The 11794-nt window shown below is 41.2% G+C and overlaps 1 long non-coding RNA gene across 4 annotated transcripts in view; it reads left to right on the top strand.

Moving 5' to 3' along the window:
* The window catches only part of LOC124860022, a 41436-nt gene extending 40377 nt beyond the window's left edge, over nt 1-1059 (top strand). For all 4 annotated transcript variants that reach the window (XR_007036250.1, XR_007036247.1, XR_007036248.1 and 1 more), the window contains 3 exons: nt 386-505; nt 598-862; nt 939-1059. This is a non-coding gene — a long non-coding RNA (uncharacterized LOC124860022). The remainder of the gene's footprint in view (nt 1-385; nt 506-597; nt 863-938) is intronic.
* The last annotated feature ends 10735 nt before the right edge of the window (nt 1060-11794 follow it).

Genomic DNA, 11794 nt, shown 5'->3' on the forward strand with positions numbered 1-11794 from the left:
CTTCACACTCACAATAATATTGCAGCTGTAATAACAGCACAAATATGCAGAACAGAGGTGCTGCACGCAACACGTCTACAGCTGTTTTCCTACATTTCCGGGTCTTTGCTATGTCCGGCCCCCATCTATACAATGGGAGCAATGATCGTCACCCGCGTGGCTTTGTTTACAAGTAATAGTTCACTTTCAAAAAGTACAATGTGAAAGAAAACCGCACCAAACAAAAAAAAAATAAAGTCCGTTTTTGCTCCTGACCAAACAAGCGGACCAAAGGACTTTGCTGGTGTGAATACACCCTAAGAAACTAAGCACAGGGAATAAATAAGAACCACTGTGTCAGAGTCTGCAGTCTCTGCCTCTCCTGCTTACCTTCTTCCACCACCAGGTGCTGCTGAGGGCTGCATCTCTGGGTGCGACAGGTGTTCCTCATTTTGATGATCATCTGGAGGAGTATATAAGGGACGTATTGCCAGCACTTCTTTGCCTGAGTGTTCTGCCTACAGCGGTACCATCACCTGGCCAGATCTTGTATTTTGAAAATCTTGTGTCTCTTTGATTAAGAGAAATTACTCACCGTTTCTGTCTCACTCCTTCCAGGTTCCATATTCACTCTTTTGACTCTGACTCATCTGACTCTTTGAGTCTGATGGTTTATCGCACCCTGCTTCAGAAAACCCGGATCAAGTCCCAGCTGGCTGTCCGTTCTCCGGTACTCTTTCCTCTCCTGCACGCACCCAGTCCACCCTCCAACGATCCGCTTACTTGGACCACGGAAGTTCCTGGTGGAATCCCAGAAGAGGCCCCCCTGGATCTCCAGACTCATTTGCCATCTCCCTGGCAGATCTAGTCCTCCCTGCACATCGTAAGCCTTCTGAAACAGAGACTGTTAGCTGTCACTCACCAAGTACTTACCTGACCTGTTTCCCTCTTTTTCGCAGTCCTCCGGTTCCTGTCTGCGTGGCTAGCCCTGATCATTATCTGTTCCAGAATTCTAGCAATAAACTTCCACAACTGTTTACTGTTCTCTGAGTGTTCTTCCGCATGTGGGTTAAGTCGGCCGTTAAAACGATGACACACTGGGTATAGCAAAATAAGAAACACAATGAACAAAGGAGATAACAAAGGAGATCAAAGCTGCCAAGAGAAGCTTTGAAGAAACAGTGAGAAGCTTAAGAACAGCCTTTCTACTGGTGACACTTCAGCTGTATGGACCGGTCTGAGAAACCTGACTGCCTATAGGAGCCCCCCCATCCATTCTAAATAGAGTCATCTCCTGGCCAACCGTCTGAATGGCTTCTACTGCAGACATGACAAGAAGCCATTCACACCTCAAATCATCCCCTCCACATCCCGTTCAGGAACAAATTTGACCCGTAAAACAACCAACCCCCTACCTTCAGATCCTCTGCCTGCACTAAAGATCTCAGAGGAAGATGTAAATAGGCTCTTTCAGCGCATGAAAACAAAGAAAGCTGGAGGACCTGATAACGTCTCCCCATCATGCCTGAAAGCCTGTGCAAATCAACTCGCTCCGATCTTCACAAGGATCTTCAATAAATCACTGGAGAAATGTGAGGTCCCCTCCTGCCTCAAACGATCCACCATCATCCTGGTGCCCAAGAAACCCACTATCCTAGGATTAAATGACTACAGGCCTGTAGCCTTGACGTCTGTGGTCATGAACTCTTTTGAGCTGCTGGTGTTGAAGCACCTGAAAGACATCACAGGCCCCCTGCTGGACCCCCCTGCAATTCGTTTACCGAGCAACCAGGTCGGCAGATGATGCTGTTAACTTAGGTCTACACTTCATCCTGCAACACCTCGACCACCCAGGGACGTATGCCAGGATCCTGTTTGTAGACTTCAGCTCGGCCTTCAACACCATCATTCCAGACATCCTCCACCAGAAGCTCACCCAGCTCAACATCCCAGCCTCCACCTGTCAGTGGATCAACAGTTTCCTGACGGACCGACAGCAGCAGGTGAGACTGGGGAGCATCTTCTCCCGATCCAGATCAATAAGTACTGGTGCCCCCCAGGGGTGTTCTATCCCCACTCCTCTTCTCCCTGTACACAAATGACTGCACCTCATCGGACTCGTCCATGAAACTCCTTAAGTTTGCAGACGACACCACTGTCATTGGACTGATCCAGGACGGTGATGAGTCTGCATACAGACAGCAGGTGGATCGGCTGGTACACTGGTGCAGTCAGAACTACCTTGAACTCAACCCACTCAAGACTTTGGAAATGGTGGTGGACCTTTGGAGAACACCACCCCCATACACCCCCCTCACCATCCTCAACAACACTGTATCGGCCGTCGACCACTTCAGGTTCTTAGGAACCACCATCTCTGAGGACCTGAGATGGTCTTCACACATAGACACTGTTCGAAAGAAGGCCCAGCAGAGACTGTACTTCCTGAGGCAACTCAAGAAGTTCAACCTTCCACAGGAGCTGCTGGTCATTTTCTACATTGCCATCATTCAATCTATCCTGTCTTCGTCCATCTCAGTGTGGTTTGGCTCATCCACAAAACAGGACCTGTGCAGACTGCAACGAATAATCAGGACTGCAGAGAGAATAATCAGGGCTGACCTTCCCTCCATCCAGGACTTATACAGGTCTAGGGTCAGGAAAAGAGCTGCTAAAATGTCTGCAGACCCCACACACCCTGCACATAAACTGTTCAGAGCTTTACCTTCAGGCCGCCGCTACAGAGCACTGTTCACAAAAACCAGCCGCCACAGAGGCAGTTTCTTCCCCCAGGCTGTTTCTCTGTTGAACATTCAATAGAGTACAGAACAAAAGCATACAGATGTTGCAAATGCACCTTTTTATTATATATGTGTATATTGTACATTGTAAATATGTATATTCTGTAATGCAAAAACAAAACCAAAGAGCAAAGTGTACCGGAGTCAAATTCCTTGTTTGTATGTACGAACTTGGCAATAAAGCTGATACTGATTCTGATTCTGAACAGTAATGAAAAACAAAATAGGATCCAAAACCTAACACCCAAGGATCATGACATCCTGTTTTAGACTCATGGTTGTTGTGTAAACGGTAAGGCCTGCTGTTTTTCAGAGCCTTGTGTTCTTTCACTTTAAGCTTAAGGAAAAGTACGCTAGGTTGACTGTATTTACAGAAATTTAAAGCAAAATATTATAACAGTCAATGTTTTTAACAGAATAGCAACATCTGATTTTTATAGGTTTTTTGCACAGAATATTATGCATTTTTGGGAGTTCTGTTGCTGTAGTAGAAATAAACTAATATTACCTGGTTAATTAGTCAGGTTATCAGCTCATCCTGTTCTTAGTTTGTTGTTTGCCAACCATAGTTATAAAACAATGTCACCCAAATAAGACTGATGCGTGGCACTCATTCAGTTTCCAATGTATTTTTCAAGACTGAAAACCTTTTCAAACGACTGAATCCATCTTTAAGTTACAGAATTGTAGCCCTCTTTCAGCCAGCTGATCGCAGTGCACAGCATCAGGCAGAGGGGAGTTAGTGCTTCAATACTGTACTACAAACAACTGGAAAAAAAAAATAACTATTGCCACTCCAGCACTTTCTCTGGCATCTCAATGAAAGGACTTTAAACCATACTGTACAAGGGAAATCTTTTGTCATTTTGCAAAACTGTATCTTATTAAAACGCTTGTATACCTTGATACCAGCTTTGTCGCACTTCCAATCCCCTCCAGAGATGGGATCAAAAAGAAAAAAAAAAAAGAAACGCCAGCAGCCCCAGACTGCCCGTCCAGCAGAAAAAAAATTATAAATTCAACATATGCACCCGGGCTGATCAACACACCCGCCAGCCACCCCAGCGCAGGTGCAAGGTGCAAGGTGCAGGAAGAAGCATCGGAGGAAGGCAAACACAGTGTGCCAAAGACCGGGCATTCCACCAACCCCACACCACTAACCCAGAGGCACCCAAAGCAGCCAGCCGTGCATCCCCATCCCCTACACGGCACACCTGCGCCCCAAACATTGAACCTGGATTGAAGTTGAAGGAAGCAAGGTATTACTAAAGAGAGTTCTATGGTTATTTGTTAATCTTAAATTTGGACAGAGCAATAGCTTTTAGTTGGGGATATTTAAAGAATTTCACTTTATCCATGCAATATAAATCTTCTAAAAATAAAGGGCATGAAATCTTTTACATCAAATGTAAAAATTTAGGAACTATTTTATTTTGCAGGTTGTTTTGGTTTTTCCAAAAGCATTTTCATCTGCATGGGAGAATCATCAACCAAATCAATTTAAGATAATCCCAACAGAGATGTAATGATATTGATGCTTGTTATAGTTTATGCTGCTTAAGGGCCGTTAAATGGATGCAATTTCCTTACATAAAGTTTAATTTCTATCCAAAGACTGTCTGATGAACTTTTCCAAATCCATTTTAAAATCTATTCTAATCTATGTGCAAATTTCCAAAACTTTTAGCCTTTAGTAAAGTTTATATACTTATGCGTGAGTGTTTAGATTTCCATAAAAAATTGTATGATATAATTATCTGCTCTTTTTATTTCTTTCTATTTATTATTTTTTAAGACTGTCAAATTAAATATACATTTATGTTTGAAAAAAGTAGCCATAAAGCTAACTAGAAAAAAAAGTTTTAATCTCTTGCATACCTTCTTTTTAGTGTCTTAAAGCCTAGAAGAAAACACCTGTGTGTTTGTGATAAGAAAGATCAGTGCAAAGTAAATCTTGTTCACTGACTTATTACAATTTCTGGAGAAGCTCTGCTGTTCTGGACTTTCAGAAGGAACACCAGGTGCTCACTGGGACTCGGTTTATCAGTGGATTGAGCCAGCACAAGGAGTACAGAAGAAAGAACTGATCAGCCCCTACCTTAGGACCCTATCTCTGGGTCAACCCACACAGATGTGGCCTTTTTGCAAGAGGCCACAGGGTGCAGAGCCCACATTGCTAGATCTTTTTTAAAAGGCAAAGCTACCATCTGAAAGCAAATTCCTTCACAAAGTCCTGCTCCACTGAGATAGATGATACTTTGCAACTCTTACCCAAGGTGTCACCAATAAATCTTTTATCTAATAGTAAACTACAGGGGACAGGCACAAGTTAAAGGCAGTAAATCACTGGTCTGAACTGAAGCATTTAAGTTACCTAAGGTCACAGTTTAAAGTCAATGCAACTGAAGTAAGACAAAAACCACTGACTTGCTTATCTGTGTGGCTGTGGTATGCTGTAGGATATTATACTTTGTAGTTAGACATATAAATATAGAACAATGGCAGCCTTTATGGAACAGACCTTTGAAGTGTAAATTTTACTACATATCTGCAGAAAGCTCACTTAAGGTCTACACAAATCAAATTGTCTCTGGGGAGGACGACTGGAAAGAGATTGCAGTGGCAAGGATTCCCACTGAGGGACGAATGTACAATGGGGCCCTGAGGGGTGTGTTGAAGGAGGGTGTTCAGCCTCCAAGTGGCCCCCTGTGGTAACTCCATCTCATGGGTGATGGGGGTCTTTTCGCTGAGGGTAAGTGGAGGTGTGTAAGTCAGTGTTCCTCCCCTCTGGCTGTGCCACCTCCCCGAGCCGGGGAATGGAATTGATGAAGATTGGCTCTTTTCCCTCCTTCCCACTTTCCTGGGTGGGAGGACTTTTTGTTGCATGTTATAGATAACCTTCAAGGGCACAACACAACAGAAAATGTTTGTCAGAGAAGACATTTATTGCTCGGGGGGGGGGGGGCTTTTGTTATATTTATATAATCCATTGTGTCACTTTTCACTTGTCACTGTTTTACCATTTTTTCTGTTACTTTCTGTGTTCTTGATTATATTTTATAGATCTTGTGGAGCAGCAAACTAAGATTACTTTATATTAACCAACTTAATTAATTAACCTATATGTTTCCCAATGAGTTATCTCAGTTCAGGCTACTAACTCCCATACTGACAAAAGGAATCTACCTCTGTAGGTAGTGAGATTGCATATTTTATACCTGTTGGAAACTAGATTTCACCCAGGGCCCACTGGTGTGTTGAAATGGGACTCTAGCAGACATTAAAACCACCTTTAAGGTGTCCGAACCACCGCACCCTGTTGGTGGTCAGACGCCTCGGAGCCCCTCCGGTTCTTGGAACCCTGGAATCGATCACACACTCTATCTAACTTTGACTCTTAAAGGAACATCTCAACCAGTTTCTAACTTTTAGCTCCTTTAATCTATATTAAGGCAGAGGAATGATTACAGAGATCAGCGCTGAGGCTCTCATCTCGGACTGTCGCAGTCTGTTAGAGGATGACGAAGAGCCTCAATAGAAGGTCACATGTAGTTTTTATATCTGGCACTCAAATGCAATGGATGTGCACTCCCTCAGTGATTATCAGTAGACTATGTGTCAGCATTGAGGTGTCTATCTGTTAGATTGTGTAGTAGCGGGTGTCCATACTTAATCTAAGTGTTTTGTAGGTTTCTAATCAACCCAGTTATACCGGCTGCTCCACTATCAACATCAGTGCCCCAGCTTCAGGTCATTTATAACTAACCTTGGGCTATTTGTCCTTGTACTTTGTCTATGAGCAGTCTTATCCTATTGTAACAAAAAGGAAACATTAGAACTTATACTTTACTTCACTATTTTATAAAAGGGAAAAACAGCTATGAGCATATTAATAAAGGTTATTCCTAACAACCCCCCTGATGAGGTGTCATTTAAAGGCACCTCACTTATTTAGATCAGTTAACCCCCTAGGCCCTGGGTAGTGGAGCACCAGCAACTGGGTACCCACCCCCCGAAACAATCATTCAACCCTGTATGTAAGGTAAGGTAAGGTGAGGTAAGTTTATTTATATAGCGCTTTTCAGCAACGAGACACTCAAAGCGCTGTACATACAATTACAATACAATCACAAAGCAAATAAACACAGATACAGACACAGAAAAACAAATCAAATGATAAAATCAAACAACAGAGGTAATTTAAAAAAGGAAAATAAAATAAAGAGAATAGAATGATGGACAAGAAAATGAAAGGAAAATTGGACTGAAAACGCAACTAATCATGCCTAGATGGCACAGTCAAAGGCCACTCTAAACAAATAAGTTTTTAATCTTGATTTAAAGCAACTTAGGGTTTCGGCGCTTTTACAGTTTTCTGGCAGTTTATTCCAGAATAGTGGATCATAAGAACTAAAAGCTGCTTCTCCATGTTTGGTTCTGGTTTTGGGTATGCAGAGTAGATTTGAGTGAGATGACCTGGCTGGTCTGGCTGGTTGATACACTGACAACAAGTCTGTAATGTATTTTGGTGCCAAGCCATTCAGTGATTTATAGACTAACAGAAGTATTTTAAAGTCTATTCTCTGAGCTACAGGGAGCCAGTGTAGGGACTTTAGAACCGGGCTGATGTGCTCCCCTTTCTTAGTTCTTGTGAGGACGCGGGCAGCAGCGTTCTGGATCAACTGCAGCTGTCTGATTGACTTTTTAGGCAGACCTGTGAAAACACCGTTGCAATAATCAATTCTACTAAAAATGAAGGCATTAATTAGTTTTTCAAGGTCCTGTTGAAACATTAGTCCTTTAACATCCTGGAGATGTTCTTTAGGTGATAGAAGGCCGACCTTGTTGCTATCTTTATGTGCCTCTGAAGGTTCAGGTCTGAGTCCTTCACTACACCCAGATTTTGAGCCTGACTGGTGGTTTCTAGCTGTATTAACTGAAGCTGTGTGCTAACAGTATGTGTGTGTTAAACCTATATATGACCAGGGAATCTCCTTCCAGCTCTCACGTGGTCCCCCCCCCCTCTCCGGTAGACCCCTGGTTGTGTCTAACCAACAGTTGATACACCTAGTGGAGACAAATCTTAAACCTGTATGTGTATGATCTAGAGAAAAGAGAGAGAGAAAGGACAACAGTCTGAAGCACAGCAGAAAATTCTGTCTAACATCATGTGAATCAATTAATGTAGACCCTAAGTGTTGATTGTCTTCGTCCATCTTCGGTGCCCCCTGAGCAACATCCATTCCCAAGCGTCTTTTGGCAGGTTCAGCTACCTGAAAAGGTTGGTCTTAAAATGGAATATAGAATCATATGTTCATAACGGGCAGATTACGCCCAATTGTAGGTAATTATCAACTACTATTATTATCATTAAAGCAGGCCACATAGTGGCTTAATCAAATGGATCTTAGTCAAACATATTTCATCATTATCAAAAACAATGTACCGGTTTAGCACAATTAGAAAACTTTTACTTTAAAGCAGCCTCCATTTATTATCTAACACATGTCCTAAAAATCAACCTATGGAGAGGTGAGCACATAATTAAAATAACCTGCGAGGTCCTATTAATACTTTCATTCATGATATATGCTTAACTAATTTAACTTAATCAATCTGTCATTAACTTATCTGATACAGCATTCATACCATTAAATGAAATATTCTGATTCCTTTAATATCAACATTATTCATTAAGTCACAGAAATCACTGTAAAGGTTATTGGGTCAGACGGCGGGCCCCCTTTTCACTTATGGGTTATCCTCTGTCAATCCAGTGAGCCTGATCACGGCCCCCTCTTTCTTACATCCTTGATTTGAGTTTAAGTTTTTGCATCTGACAGGCGGTTGTCACTCTCAGTCCCCCTGAGTACGTGGTTGTAGTTATTCCCCTAAGGATGAGAGCCTGAAGGGTGTCATCCTCTTGTATCAGTTTATCTTTGACTATGTGTTGCATCATATGTGATATCAACAGTTATGTTGTGTAAGCTGTAGCAGTGAGCGGTGCGGCAGATAAGCAACAAGGGCAGATATATTTAATTAAGCAAAGAGATAATTAGAAAAAGGCCAAAGAATCATACATTCATAACAATCCCCCTGTTGAGGTGGGAAAAACCCACCTCACATTAATCAATGTGTCTAGTGCATATGGACCTAAGCTAGAATATTGGAGGCAGTTCCTTCCATCCGTCGTGTAACTCCAGCCCCCCAAACGGGGTGCCATCTCTCCAGCAACTGCCTGCAGCCCTCAGTGTGTGCACCCCCTCTGTTTCCCATAGAACAGACCTATGCTGATGTGTGTTTGAAATTTAAATGATTAAAACATGCAAATAGATAATAATGCCCTGTTGAAAAATTAAAAACAACAAAAATAATAAAAACCTGACCCTGAATCGTAGATCCTGTTCAATTATCTATTGCAGTTGTCTGGTCCTCCTCCTCATAGCACAGCATCATAATTTCTCCAGCACTTTGGTCTGGTTCTATGAGATCCACATCATCACTTGTGCTTAAATATTCAGTGGACAACATCAGTGTGTGCTCTGGCACCACATCCATTTGATATTCTGGTAATCTCAAACCTTTGGTATCACTGGAACCAATAGCATGATTAATACACCTGAGGATGAGAGCTCGAATACACATTGCACAACAGCATACATAAACTTTGATCACCACCAACAGTCAATGAAGTGAATATACTCACCAGTAGGTTTCCCCATTTTCTAAACGACCTTTCAAACATTCTTTGTGAATTGTTCATCGATTCCTGAGTGCGATTTTAATTCAATGGATATTGATTGATATCCTTTTAGGGCCTTCGTTAGAGATCCATTAGGTGATGTAATTTTTGGGAATAAAAGCAAAACAAACCTCTCCAAAAACACCACACAACCATTTTTCTTTCTTTTTTTTTTTTTTTGTAAGGATCATATCCAAAGCTATTCTATTTTGACAAGAAATAATTTCAACATCCTGTTTACACAGCCTTCAGCTGTCTCTCCTGTTTTGCCTCGGTGTCATTTAAAAGATTAGAATCAGTTCTAACAAGAAGCAGTTTGTATTCTAGCCGATATATCAAATTCAAAAACACATTTTCTGAAAGGTTCCCCTGACGAAGTAGGCCAATCGGTGTCAGGTCATCCTGGATGGAGAGGGAAACCAGGGCACATATTTCCTGTCCAGTCAATAGGTAGTCACCCCAAAGCAATTATTCCCTATAAATCAGTTCTGTTCAGCAGCAAGTAAACGTTCAAGGTCTTGTATCAAGTTAATTTACAATCTAAGTTGCAAACATCATCTATAAATAAATAACACAGAAGCAAATAGGAAGTTATAATTTCTATTCATGAAGTTATTCGAATTGATTAAATAGTTCAACACTCCTTTAACCCTTCATGCAAATTATTCCACAATTTTCCACATTCACAGAAATAAACATTTGTTTGTTGATTATTCATACAGTTTTACTTTAGAAATCCTTCTCCCCTCTGTGATTTTTTATTTTGTGAAATTTACCGGGACTTACTCCTTCAAGCTTTAACCCAACAAATAAAATTTTTATTGTTTATTTCTTTATCACGTTCCCTCTGTTGAAGTAACCCAGCCCACTCAAAACTTTATGAAACAGGTTCCACATAATTGTATTTTGTTAGTTGAAAGCAAAAAGATGAGTTAATCTTACCGTTTGACGTTATGGTTACTGGAATAAATTAATTTTATTCCACAAGCACATTTTTAATGTGTTAGCTGGAAATGAAATGTTAAGTCAAAAGATATCCAATCGAACCTATTCGTATGTTCTTCCTCAGGTGCTTTCTGATTTCTCTGAGGTTTCCTTTGGAGGATGGCTCTCCCTTCCTGCAATATGATCTGCTGACCTTAGTTTTGCCCTCATCCAGAGTTCCATTTGTTTCTCCTGTTGGTTCTTTGGTTAGAGCCTCCTGTGTGTTATGAGACAAAAACTTCACAGCAGATTAGAATCGTTGAGCATAGTGTGTCAGTTGTTCTCTCTGTGAATCCAGACTGGATTCACACCCCAACTGAAGAGAGGAGGTGAAAGGTCAGGGCATGGTTCTTCCTGTCAGCAGCTCATGTGGAGTTAAACCCATGAACTCAGTGGGTGATGATCTGATGTAAAACATCACCAAGGGCAGCGCATCTTCAGCCACCTCATTTTTGTATTACTTTAGCCAATCGTTTTTTGATTGTGTGGTTAGTTCTCTCAGCCGACCTGGTGAAAGTGTCAAGCACATCTCTACATCCTTTCACTCTGTTGTCAGCACCCATACAATCAATAACAGTTTCCTTTAGGGTTTGTTGGGAACAGGAAATGCTCCAATACCTGTTTTCATGAGAATCTTCTATGTAGATTATATAACAGAGTCATCTTCTCACCTTTAACCAAAAATCATATTTATATTGTAACCCAGTTAGTTGCTACTTTATTGTCCTTTAACTGTTAGCCAATGTTAGATTTGTTCAAACCGTTTTTCTCCATAAAAGTTTTTGAAATCATCCCCGGAACAAAGTATTTACATTATTTATCATGAAGGTCTCCAGTGTTTTGGACAACCTACTTTTCGAGCGCATTGATAATTTGGTTATATCTACCTAAATTAGACCTTTAGGGTCCTTCCCCGTAACCTCTACCCCGAACACTAGATAAAAGTATTTGCATATTCTGTACACCCTTAATCATACCATTATTTAGTTATTCATTCCTGTTAAATATTTGATCGCTATAACCAGTCATTTTTTCCCAATATATCAATTTCCATTTTTCCATCCTATGATTATTATTATTTCTTTTTGTTTTCTCTGAAGTCTTAAGGTTAGTCAGACAAACATTTGAGACAAACATTGAAACAGAAATTTAGACAAACACTTAAGACACACAACACCTGCCAGCTTCGGCCTTCCCTCTTAAGGAAGTTTGGGTGGCCAAATTGTTGACCATCAAATTATTCAACCAGAACCCTATGGCAGAATGAGAGGTTCTATTTGGTTCTGTT

The sequence above is a fragment of the Girardinichthys multiradiatus genome, chromosome 23 (assembly GCF_021462225.1).
Source record: "Girardinichthys multiradiatus isolate DD_20200921_A chromosome 23, DD_fGirMul_XY1, whole genome shotgun sequence".
Taxonomy (NCBI): Eukaryota; Metazoa; Chordata; class Actinopteri; order Cyprinodontiformes; family Goodeidae; genus Girardinichthys; species Girardinichthys multiradiatus.